The sequence below is a fragment of the Carcharhinus amblyrhynchos genome, chromosome 19, assembly GCF_965287045.1.
Source record: "Carcharhinus amblyrhynchos chromosome 19, sCarAmb.v2.hapA, whole genome shotgun sequence".
NCBI lineage: Eukaryota > Metazoa > Chordata > Chondrichthyes > Carcharhiniformes > Carcharhinidae > Carcharhinus > Carcharhinus amblyrhynchos.
Window position 1 is genome coordinate 49,362,800 of NC_137342.1, and position 13,561 is coordinate 49,376,360.

The following is a 13,561-nucleotide window of genomic DNA, read 5'->3' on the forward strand; positions in this document are numbered from 1 at the left end:
CTACCAATCCATAGACCTATCTATAACCCCCAATCCCACTAAATCCCATATACTCATCCAGAAGTCTTTTAAAAGACCCCAGTGAGTTTGCCTCCACCACCACTGACAGCAGCCGATTCCATTCACTCACCACCCTCTGAGTGAAAAACTTACCCCTAACATCACTTCTGTACTTGCCTCCCCGCACCTTAAATCTGTGTCCTCTCGTAGCGACCATTTCAACCCGGGGAAATAGCCTCTGAGAATCCACCCTATCTATTCCTCTCAACATTTTATAAACCTCTATCAGGTCGCCTCTCAACCTTCGTCTCTCCAGGGAGAAGAGTCCCAGCTCCCTCAACCTATCTTCATAAGGCATGCCTCCCAGTCCAGGCAACATCCTTGTAAATCTCCTCTGTACCCTTTCAATAGCTTCTACGTCCTTCCTATAGTGAGGCGACCAGAACTGCGCACAGTACTCCAAGTGAGGCCTGACAAGGGTCTTATAAAGTTGCAGCATTACCTCCCGACTCCTAAACTCAATCCCTCGATTAATGAAGGCCAGTACACCATACGCCTTTAGTTAGTCTGATAAATCACCATTTCCTCGGTCACTCCAATGGTTTGAAATACATTAATTCTTGCAATTCAAAACGAAGATCTGAGTTCTCAGAATCCCATCAAGTTATTACAATATCGTGACCAGTTCAGATGAAGATGCAAAAACAGAGATCAACATCATTTAGAAAGAAACCCACTTGTGCTTAAGAGCATACAATGTTGTGTGTGACTATTGAGATTAACAGACTGTGGTGGCATTTATTCATGACATTTAAATAAATACCAAACCTGACACTGCGTGCATAGTACAAGTGCATTAATGTCTCCTGTGGCCTGCTACTCATTACTGCAGTCTGGAAACGGCAGTAAAAACCAAAATAAAATTCTGACACAGCATAAAGTTAATTTATTAGTCACAAGTAAGACTTACATTAACACTGCAATGAAGTTACTGTGAAATTCTCCTACTCATCACTGTCCAGCACCTTTTCGGGTCAATGCACCTCACCAGCACGTCTTTCAGAATGTGGGAGGAAACTGGAGCACCCGAAGGAAACCAGAGCACCCGGAGGAAACCCACGCAGACACAAAGAGAACGTGCAAACTCCACAAAGATAGTGACCCAAGTCAGGAATCGAACCCAGGTTCCTGGTGCTATGAAGCGGCAGTGCTAACCACTGTGCAACAGTGCCATCCTAAACAACACTAAACAAAGTGTTTCTAAAGTAACAAATTGGAAAAAGGTGGACGATCGTTAACAAGTGAAGCTCTTTATTCTCCTGCAACGTTTATTGGCAATTTCTGCCTCTATCTGCCAAAACCATCAACTCCCTGTGAAGGCTTTGTTCTGCAGGCACTGCTTATCCCCAGTACACCCCACTGTGTCTATTCCTCCTGGGTTAGGCCAAATGAGTCAGATCTTATCTACATACCCATATACGGGACTCCCAGCATCAGGATGGCTGTAAACCATTACCTGTCCCCACTCCTTAATTCAAGATCATTCTGGCCTATAGATCTTAGGATGAGCTCCGAATACTAAGTTAATAATTAAAGCTTGAATAAGTGTTTGGCCGAAAGGAGTCCAAGTTGAGACGCCAAAAGAAACAGGTTTTGCTCCAGAGTTGAAGTCAAGAAAACAGTGGAACTATTTATGCTGCCAAAGTTTTGATATCTTGATCTGGAAAATCTTTCATTTAATAATTATTTTTACATGATTTTTCTTTCTCAATGATTTCCCGCTGTTACAAATCATGAGGACGAACCCCCCCACCCCTCCTCTTCGCATCATTCATTTGCAGCTATATTACAATTCAAACTGTGGAACATCTGAAAAATAAAGATATTGTAATGGACTGCCTTTAAATGAGTCAGCTGCTCACTAACGATAAACATTTGACCAGCAGCTAGAAACTGGTAATCAGAATTTTGATTTCCCAAATTCAATAGTGTTGCCAGAGAGGAATATAAACTATTGGATATAATGGGGTGGCATGGTGGCAGGGTGGTTAGCACTGCTGCCTCACAATGCCAGGGACTCAGGTTCAATTCCAGCTTCGGTTCACTGTCTGTGTGGAGTTTGCACATTCTTCCCATGTCTGTGTGGGTTTCCTCTGGGTGCTGCAGTTTCCTCCCACAGTCCAAAGATGTACAGATTCGGTTGATTGGCCATGCCAAATTGAACCTAGTGTCAGGGGATAGGCAAGGTAAATGAGGTATACGGGAATACTGCCTGAGTGGGATTGTGGTCAGTATGGATTTGATGGGCTGAATGGCCTCATTCTGTACTGTAGGGATTCTAATACACTCAATATCATATCAGCATGCTTTACTCCATTTTACTTCAGAATCACGTTGAGATTTAACTCAAGTTTTAGGCTTGTATTTATATTATAATTTATTCTATTTGGAACAGGTGGATACAGGTGGAACTTCAGCTGAATACAAGATAGTTAAACCTCAGCTGGAATAGTTCCAGGGATGAGAAACTTCAATTATGAGGATAGATTGGAGAGTTTGGGACTGTTCTCCTTAGAGAGAAGGCGGCTAACAGGGGATCTGATAGAGATGCTCAAAATCATGAGGGGGCTGGACAGATAGAAAGGGAGAAACTGTTCCAGCCTGGAAAAAGATCAGCAGATTTAAAGTGATCTGCAAAAGAAGCAAATGAGATGTGAGAAAAACCTTTTTCACACAATGCGTGGATTGGATCTGGAATGCACTGCCTGGAAGTGTGGTGGAGACAGGTACAATCAAATATCACAACACCAGGTTAAAGTCCAACAGGTTTATTTGGTATCACAAGCTTTTGGAACGCTGTTCGTTAATTAGATGACTCACCTGATGAAGGAACAGTGCTCCAAAAGCTCGTGATACCAAATAAACCTGTTGGACTTCAATCTGGCATTGTGAGACTTCTTACTGCAACCCCCTCCCCGCCCCCTTCCCAGTCCAACACTGGCATCTCCACATCAGATCCAATCAAGCTTTTTAAGGGGGCACTTGGAGATTATTTGAATAGAAACCATGTGCAGGGAGAAGGCAGGGACTGGCACTAATGCTGATTTGGAGAGCTGGTGCAGACACAGTGGGTCAAAGGGCCTCATTCTGCACAGTAACAACTCTGTGAGATCATCGAATTCCTACAGTGCGGAAGGCCTTTCAGCCCATTGAGTCTGCACTAACTTTCTGACACAGCATTTTACCCAGGTCCAAACCACCCACCCTCCCCACCCCCTCGCTCTATCCCTGTAACCCCTACTACTGCTCTTAACTCTAGGGACCTACTAAGGAACAATCCAGCATGACCAATCCTAATCTGCACGTATTTGGACTATAGGAGGAAAGCGGAGCACCCGGAGGAAACCATACAGACACGGGGAGAATGTGCAACCTCCACACAGATACCCAAGGCTGGAATTGAACCTGTGTCCATGTGCTGTGAGGCAGCAGAGAATCACTGTGCCACCCTCCTGGTGGGATTATAATAATTTTTATTTGTGGGTGCTGAATAAATGAAAGGGGTACTCTGTCCTAATGGAAACCTCAAATTTCACATTAATGGAACCTGGGCAGGTTTGATCACAGGGACGGGGGCTGCCTCCAGGGGGTGGATCACGGGGGTGGGGGGGGGGAGGTGTGTGTGCCGGGGGTGTCTGCCTCCCGGGGGGGGGGGGTCTGATCATGGGCAGGGGGTGTGTTGGGGGGTGGGTCTGCCTCCCAGGGGGTTCGGATTGCAGGGGGTGGGTCTGCCGGGATGGTTAGCAGTGGGGGGGTGGTCTGCGAAGGGTGTTCGAGGAGGATGGGCTTCGGACGTTCCCCTGCAGAATAGAAATTGGCTTCGGATTTTTATTCTGCAGGTTGATAACAGTGCAGATCCGGAATGGATCCGAAGACAGTAAAGTGGGATGTGGCTGCAGAGTTGGGCGTGCAGTTCATTAAGTCGATTTAAATGCTGCCCACACCCAAATCGGGTGTCGGTAAAGGCTCAATCTGCTCGGTTTCGGGTGCAGATCGCGTTACAGGCCCGACACCCGAATTTACTACGATTTTGTGCCCAGAATTTTTTGGTAAAATTGGGCCCATTGTGTCTAATTATGAACCCAATCATAAAGTGTTCTCCTAAGATCACATAAACAATATTTTACACAATTAAGGTGAAGGTGACACATTTCAATGAGTAAATATGATACTTACGTGCAGAAAAGTATAGTTAGGAATAAGCAATGAGAAAAACCTCCTCAGTCAAAGACTGATCAGTCTTTGAAATGATGTGAGGGGCACGTCAGAAAAGAGACAATGAGAATGTCCAAAATGGATGTTGGGCTGGGACAGTAAAGAGACTGGAGGACTGAGTTTCAATGGGCAAATTACATTGTCTATATTTGGACTCCATTGGAAAGCTCCTGAATTCAACAGACTGCCTGGGAGTGAGACAGGCTTTTGACAGAGTCACACATGGCAAACTGATTAATAAATAAAAGCCCCCAGGATTCAGGGGAATGTAACAACCTGGATACAAATTTGGTTCATTGTTGGGAAACAAATGACTAAGGGGTGATTTTGTAACCGGAAAGCTGTTTCCAGTGGAATTCTACATGGCTCAGTATTAGGGCGCCTGCTTTTTGTGGAAATATTACCAATTGCCCCGATTCTTGCGCAGTTGTGCCAGTAAAATTTTGGCCATCATTTCATTTCCCAAGATGATTAGCTTCACATCCATGACTTCAGCATAAAGCTATCGCCCGCCATCTGCTCTGTACGAAGATAAATGAGTCAGAGCCACAAACAATGATTCAATAAATTTCTCTTAATTCTACTTCATGCCAAACTTAACTGTTATTAAACATCTCAGTCCTTTTTATTCAGTCTCTACATAATTTCCAAATCAAATTTGCATCATTTCCTTCACTCCCACTTCTTTATATATCTTGAATTTATTGACAAGTGGTTCTTCTGATCATCTCAATAGTTACAAAAATCTCACATCGTTGAATCATAGAATAGAATCATAGAATTATACAGCATAGAAAAGGCCCTTCAGCCCATTGAGTCGGCACGGATACAAGAGAAATATCAGACCTCCTACCTAATCCCACCTATCAGCACTTGGCCCATAGCCCTGAGTATTACAATGAGCCAAGGTATTAATTCTCACCATTGGCTAATGGTCCTTGCATCATGCATATAACTGGAAGTCAGATTCTGCTGAACCCATGGACAGATGTATCTGTAATCACAATCAAACGTCCCTTAGCCACAGCTCCTTGTCCAAGAGGGCCGTAACACTCATTCCTGTATCCAATTTAAAGTTTGTGAGATGACTATTAATCGAGGTGTCCGTGGTCCAGAATGAAAATTTTTGACCTTTGAACTCACCCAAGAAGCACGGTTCTTTTAACTCTTGATGCGGAACCTCATGAATCATCTTGGAATCACCTGTCCGTCTGGTTGTGTTTGTTTTGTCTTCGCTTTCCGAAGTGTCCTCAGCAGCAGCCGGACACTTGGTCAGGTGTGGGGATGTTTGGTCGGGTTGCTCCATGCTGTTGTGGTGGTTTGGGCTATCGCCTCCCTTGGCCTGGAGGAGGGGGGGGGGGGGGTTGCTCTGTCCTATGGCTTGCTTTCGCCCCTGAAGATGGATCCGAGTTGTAAACAGGTTTTGGATTGTCTGACAATCTGACCGGCAGCTTTAAGGGACAAATCTTTAGATTGGAACTTATCTGAAGTGTATCCTCCGTCACCATGACAACAATCCTGTCCCTAATTAGCTTTGCGAGAGTAAACTTTTTTATTCTGAAGCCTCTTCCATTTACATTTAGTAAGTCAGTACAGTGAGTATCCAATGTTGTACAATGTTGTACATTGTGACTTTATATTACTTTACCTACAACTATATAAAAATATTCAAAATGGTGAAAGGCCATCAAACTCAATTCAATCGATACGCCACGTCCTCTGGAAATCTAAGACTATACTAGCTATTCATCAGCCACTAGGCACCTTCTCATACACCAGTCAATTTGTGAGCCATGATATATTACTTAAGGAGGAGTTAATTGGTAATGGGTTCAAGGGGAGAAGGCAGGAAAATGGGCATGAGGAGCATATCAGCCATAATCAAATGGTGGAGCAGACTCGATGGGCAGAATGGCCTAATTCTGCTCCTATACCTTAAGAACTTTTAAAACTATATTAACTGTGATGACCTCAAGAACCTTTAACTGAACATTGGACATACTTTCCCCACAATGATGTTAGACTATGTGGTGCACAATTACTCATTACATACCTATCTCCATCCTTAAGTATTGGAAACACCTCATTAACTTTCTAATCCTTGGCTGTAATCCCCATGTTTGTTGAACTATTCGAAGTTTGACCAATGTGTTAAAAGTTTTATCCTTCAATTTGGAAAGGATTCCTCTTGGATGTATCCCAGCTAGTCCAGAATTAAACATTTCAGGAGTGAATCTCTGTGGGTGGTCCTGATTATTCAGTGTGATCTTGGCTGAAGAGTCATTGAAACAATCAACAATATGGTATAACCAGCATTGACGACATTCACACGGGAACTTGGCAGAGCTCCTTGGGTTTATTCACAGCACAGATTCAATGATGCCATTGCATCATAGAACTGAAAGTGCAGAAGGAGGCCATTTGGCCGAACAAGCCAGCACTGTTAACAGTCCCACCCAGGTCCTGTCCTAACCTCACATATTTACCTTCCTAATCCCCCTGACATTATGGGGCAATTTAGTATAGCTAATCCACCTAACCGACACATCTTTGGACTGTGGGAGGAAACTGGAGCACCTGGTGGAAACCCACGCAGACACGGGGAGAATGTGCAAACTCCATACAGTCAACTGAGGCCTGAATTGAATCCAGGTCCTGACGCTGTGAGGCAGCTGTGTAAAACACGGTATCACCGTGCCATTACAGATGTGTATCTGGCTGACCTTAAACATCCTTTTTTAAGTGGGTGAATTTGGCCACTGCCAATAGCCAATATGGAACACCGGTTCTTTGCCGGTGCCCTGGGAATCGGTTTAGCTCAGTTGGCTGGAAGACTGGTTCCCATGATACAGAGTGATGCCAATTCCCATACTGGCTGAGGTCACTCGTGAAGGACCCGCCTTCTCAACCTTGCCCCCTGCCTGAGGTGTGGTGACCCTCAGGTTAAAATCACCCCAAACGGGAGAGCAACCTATGATCACCTGGAATTATGACAATTTTAATAGGTATGTGTTTGCTTTGACTCTAAACTAAAATTCTGTTTAATGCTCTCAGATTTAAATGAAGAAAGTCAGCCATTTATATTTGAAAAATCCCAGAACTCTGGCTTATCTAAATTTCCATATTATAATTTTCAATATAATAAAACATTGCTTCACTTGAACTGATTCTTGATTCATAGAATCCTACAGTGCAGAAGGAAGCCATTCGGCCCAGCGAGTCTGCACGGACCACTATCCCACTCAGGCCCTATTCCTGTAACCCCATGCATTTACTCTAGCTGGTCCCCCTAACACTAAGGGGCAATTTAGCACGGTCAATGCATCTAACTTGCACATCTTTGGACTGTGGGAGCAAACCGGAGCACCTGGAGGAAACCCACGCAGACACGGGGAGAATATGCAAACTCCACACAGACAGTGACCCGAGGCTGGAATCGAACACGGGTCCCTGGCGCTGTGAGGCAGCTGTGCTAACCATTGTACCACCGTGCCAGCCAATCGCAATAAGCAGAAAATTAACTAGAACAGGCTAAAATATGGTACAGACTACTTTATTTCCGTTAGCTTTGCTGTTTTAGTACTTACAGCCCACTCACCTAAAAAACTGTGAGATGAGTTAATGTTATGTTGATTACATTGTTAAGGTGAAGAGGAACAAGTGAAGGGTATTAATGGTCTTTGACACACATATATAGGGATTAGCTGGGACACCAGTCTGAGTGGGGGGAGGTGGGGTAGAGTCTGTGAGCCTGGACAAGTCAATAAACCCTCTCAGTAAAGAAAGCAGTAATTAGTCTCACAACATTAGATTAAAGTCCAACAGGTTTGTTTGGTAGCGCGAACTTTTGGAGCGCTGCTCCTGCCGATGGGACTGACCTGATGAAGGAGCCGCGCTCTGAAAGCTTGTGCTACCAAATGAACCTGTTGGACTTTAACCTGGTGTTGTGAGACTACTTACTGTGCCCACCCCAGTCCAACACCGGCATCTCCACATCAATAAAGGAGAATTCTCGGTTTCAGCTTCATCAGTTGTCTTGGATTGTATTAATGTGACGACTAGTGCGCAGCTCCTGCTGGGAAAATGACTGGTAGGAATTTTAGCACTTGTATTCTAGACAACATCACCATTAAAATTCATCATCTGCTCTGTAAAGTTTAACATGCAGGTCAGCGGCTCCACAAATCTCTGAGAAATAATAGAATCTTGGCTCAGAGTTTTAGAGCAAACATTAATTACTGAGAGAACCAAACTTTGGCAATTAGGCTTTTGTTGATGGAGACTGGCCAAGGCATTTACAAGCAGTATTTAAACTCCACCTTATTTAGACTTTCTCTGGCCTGTTGTGGTTAATTTTACACTTATTGTGATGGAAACATACATTGGTTCAGATTTCCAAGTTATGTTTTTATTATCTTGTCACATATGAAAATTTAGTTAGGTTCGAGCTCCGGGATTTTTTAAGTGTAAGCCACAGCTGATTTTTTTTTTAAGTTTAGATCTGAAAGCATTACACAGAAGTTTCGTTTAGAGTCAATTCAAATACATGTCTCAGTGTGGAAGCATTACATATTGCTGAAAAATGTAAATTGGTTTGTGCTCGCTGCTTTCTGGAAGGTATTGGTGGTGTTTGTGTGCACAGTTGGGGGGTGGGCGGTTTGGGTAAAGCAAACATACAGCTCCTGTCTGAAGTGTAGATGATGCATCAAACAACACCTCATTTTCTGTTTACATAATTACATACAGACAGGAGAACAAAATGGCTCAACTCCCCAGATAATCTATGCAATATTTCCACTGCAATAAACAAGGCACACTGTTGGTCTGGAATGCCTGTCCTGTTGAGGACATTCCCACCTTAGCATGAAAGATACCTTTAGTCACAAAGGATTGGAATTGAAGGCTGACCTTTAGTGCATGCCGTTACAATCCCAGCTGATGTTAATACTGGTGTTGTCAGACTTCTTACTGTGTTTACCCCAGTCCAACGCCGGCATCTCCACATCATGAATACTGAACAAGACAGAGCCAAGAGTGAAACCTGGACTGAGAGATCGTAATTTCTCTATTTTGGAGAAAGGTTACTGAACAAATTCACAGGAGTCCACTGATGAACTTTTAACACAAAGAATAAAAAAAGTTATTGAACAAGAAAGTAGAACTATATTGCAGTCAACAAAAAAAAGCTGGAAAGATCTCAACACAAACACAATAAAGTAATTCAATTTCCCAATACTCCTTTGAAAATTCTAACATTGACCATGCCAAACATCCTAACAATGCGAAAAACATCCAAGTTGTCCATTACTCATATTGTTGATATGTAGAAACATAGCTTTTTTAATACTCTTTGATAAGATGTGAGCGTCACTGGCCAGGCCTGCATTTGTTGCCCATCTCTAATTGCCCCTGAGCTGTGTATCTTGCTTGGCCATTTCAGAGGGCAGTTAGAATCAACTATGTTGCTATGGATCTAGAGACAGACCAGGTAAAGATGGCAGATTTCCTTTCCAAAAGGGTAATCTCTGATAATTGGCAATTGCTTCATAGCCACCATTACTGATCATTAGATTTTAATTCTAGATTTGTTGATCAAATTTAAATTCCAGCAACTGTCATGATGGAGTTTAAAGTATTAGCCTCTGTCTCTGCAGTACAATCTGGTGACATTAACACTGTCCCTTTAGCTAGTGCCTAACAAGTGAGAGGGTTTCTATAAGTATCTATTGATCACAGCTCAGCTTTCAACACCATTATCCCATTAAAATTCACCTCCAAACTCAGCTCCTCCTTCTGCGACTGGATCCTGGACTTCCCAACCTACAGACCACAATCAGTAAAGTTAGAAAACAACACCTCCTCCACCATCGTCCTCAATACTGAAACCCCACAAGGTTGTGTCCTCAGCACCTTACCATACTCCTTATATACCTATGGCTGTGTGGCTAAATACCCCTCCAACTCAATTTTCAAGCTTGCTGATGACACCACCATAGTGGATCAGACCTCAAACAATGATGAGACAAAGTACAGGAAAGTGATAGAGAATCTGGTGAACCGGTGCGATGCAGAGATCTGCACATGCGCAATAGCCCCCTCTCCTGCTGGCTAGTGAATTACACCCCGCCCAGTGCCTGTAGAAGCTACAAATGGTCTAGCTCATTTTTTTCATGCACTATGTGCACAAGATTGGGTGTAAAAACTTACCAGAAAACAGGTCTGCAACTCTCCCATTTTCAGGCGAGCTGGACACTTAGAATCGTTCTGTAAAATTCTGGCTAATATTTGAAAGAAGTGCAGGGGAATTCATCCAAGTCAATATTCATCCCCAGTCATCATCTCAAAGTTAGATCACCTGTTCACTATCACATTGCTGATTGTGGGAGCTTGCTGTGTACCAATTGGCTGCTCCATTTCTTACACTGTGTCAGTGATTATATTTTAAAAGTATTTCATTGTAGAACATTTTGAGACATCAGGCAGTTGTGAAAAGTACTTTATAAATGCAGCTGCTTCTTTGCATTTATCTTGCTAAAATTATTTCTCAGATTTGATGATTGGATTTTTTTGGGCAGTGCGGTTGATGTTGGCTACATGGACTTTAGCAAAGTCTTTGACAAGGTACTGCATGGTAGGTTGTTGCATAAGGTTAAATCTCACAGGATCCAGGGTGAGGTATCTAAATGGATACAAAATTGACTTCTTGACAGAAGCCAAAGAATGGTTGTAGAGGGTTGTTTTTCAAACTGGAGGTCTGTGACCAGCGGTGTGCCTCAGGCATCAGTGCTGGGTCCACTGTTATTTGTCACAGGAGGCATGATTAGTAAGGTTGCAGATGACTCCAAGTTTGGTAGCATAGTGGAAGTGAAGAAAATTATCTCCAATTGCCACTGGATGTTCATAGCTCCTTGAAAGTGGAGTCACAGATGAACAGAGTGGTGAAGAAGGCATTCGGCATGCTTGGTTTCATTGGTCAGAACATTGAATACAGGAGTTGGGATGTCTTGTTGAAGTTATACATTGGTAAGGCCACACTTGGAATACTGTGTGCAGTTCTGGTCACCCTATTATAGAAAGGATATTATTACACTAGAAAGAATGCAGAAAAGATTTACTAGGATGCTACCAGGACTTGATGGATTGAGTTATAGGGAGAGGCTGGATAGACTAGGACTTTTTCTCTGGAGTATAGGAGGCTGAGGGGTGATCTTATAGACGTCTATAAAATAATGAAGGGCATAGATAAGGTAAATAGCCAATATCTTTTCCCAAAGGTAGGGGAGTCTAAAACTAGACAGCATAGGTTTAAAGTGAGAGGGGAGAGATATAAAAGTGCCCAAAGGGGCACTTTGTTCACACAGAGTTTGGTGAGTGTCTGGAACATGCTGCCACAGGTAGTAGTAGAGGTGTGTACAATTTTGTCTTTTAAAAAGCATTTAGATAGTTACATGGGTAAAATGGGTATATAGAGAGATATGGGCCAAATGCGGGCAATTGGGACTAGTTTAGAGGTTTTTAAAAAGGGGCGGCATTAACAAGTTTCCACGCCGTAAACCTCTATGATTTTCTTGACACTGAATATAATAGAAGAAGAATTTCATTGAATCCTACAATGCAGGAGAAGGCCATTCAGCCCATCAAGTCTGCACTGACCACAATCCCATCCTATCCCCTTTAACCCCATGCATTTAACATAGCTGACACTAAGGGGCAATTTAGCATGGCCAATCCACCAACCTGCACATCTTTGGATTGTGGGAAGAAACTGGGGCACCCGGAGGAAACCCATGCAGACACAGGGAGAACGTGCAAACTCCACACAGACAGTGAACCAAGTTGGGAATTCGAACCCGGTTCCGTGTCATTGTGAGACAGCAGTGCTAACCACTGTGCCATCATTTCTCATCTTCACCATCATAAACAGTTTGACTGTCACTTAACATTTAAGGCAAAGAGACTGAGAAATTCTTGGTCACATGGATTTTTATGTCTACGTTTATTGTGTGTGAAATATGACGATATTTCAAAAATAAAAATTGATTTTGACTCTGCTTCAGAATTTTGCTCCATCAAAATTAGGCATGTCGGATTCTGATTTATTTTGTAAAATTTTCCTTTTTTAATGACATCAATTTGAACACAACTTTACATTATTCTAAACACCAATAAAACATTTGCTAAGGAAATGTCAGTGACTGTCTACTTCTCCCTCTACAGGCGCTGACAGACTCATTGCGTATTTCCAACACATTATGTTTTTTTTCATATTGGAACATGAAGTATGTCTGAGTTTAATTAGAATCTTAAAATATTTTGGAAATGAACTAAAAGCAGGATTAGGCCATTTGGCCCATCGAGTCTGTTCTGCCATTCACTGAGATCATCTCCACATTCCTGTCTACCCCCTGATATCTCACCCCCTTGCTTAACAAGAATCTATCCACCTCTGCCTTAAAAATATTGTAAGTTTCTTCTACCACATTTTGAGGAAGAGAGTTCCGAAGGCTTGCGACCCTCTGAGAGAAGAAAACGCTCCTAACCTCTGTCTTAAATGGACAACCCCTTATTTTTAAACAGTGACCCCCTGGTTCTGGATTCTCCCAGCCCTCAGGATCTTGTATGTTTCAGTCAAGACATCTGATAATCTTTTAGCCTCCAGTGGATACAATCCAACTTTCCCTCATAAAACAACCCGCCTATTCCAGATGTTAGTCTGGTAAACTTTCTCTGAACTACTTCCAATGCACTTACACCTTTCCTTAAATAAGAAAGCCAATACTGCATGCTGTACACCAAATATGGTCTCACCAATACTCTGTACAACTGAAGTATAACCTCACTACTTTTGTAATGAATTCTCCTTGCAATAAACAAGAACATTCTATTAGTTTTTCCAATTACTTACTGTTCCTGCGTACTGACATTTTGCGATTCATGCACAAGGTCACCCAGATCCCTCTGCAGCTCAGATAATAGTTAATATTTAGACAATATGCTTATTTTTATTTTTCCTGTCAAAATGGACAATTTCACATTTTCCCACTTTATAAACCATTTGCCAAACCTTTGCCAAGATAACCTATCTTTATTTCTTTGTAGCCTCCTTACATCTTCTTCACCACTTACTTTCTGACCTATCTTTGTGTCATCAACAAATTTTGCACCCATGCCTTTAATCGCTTTATCCAACTCATTTATATGAATTATAATAATTTGAGACATAGCACTGATCCCTGTGGCACACCACTCATTACCATCTTGCCAACAAAAAAAAGACCCATTTATG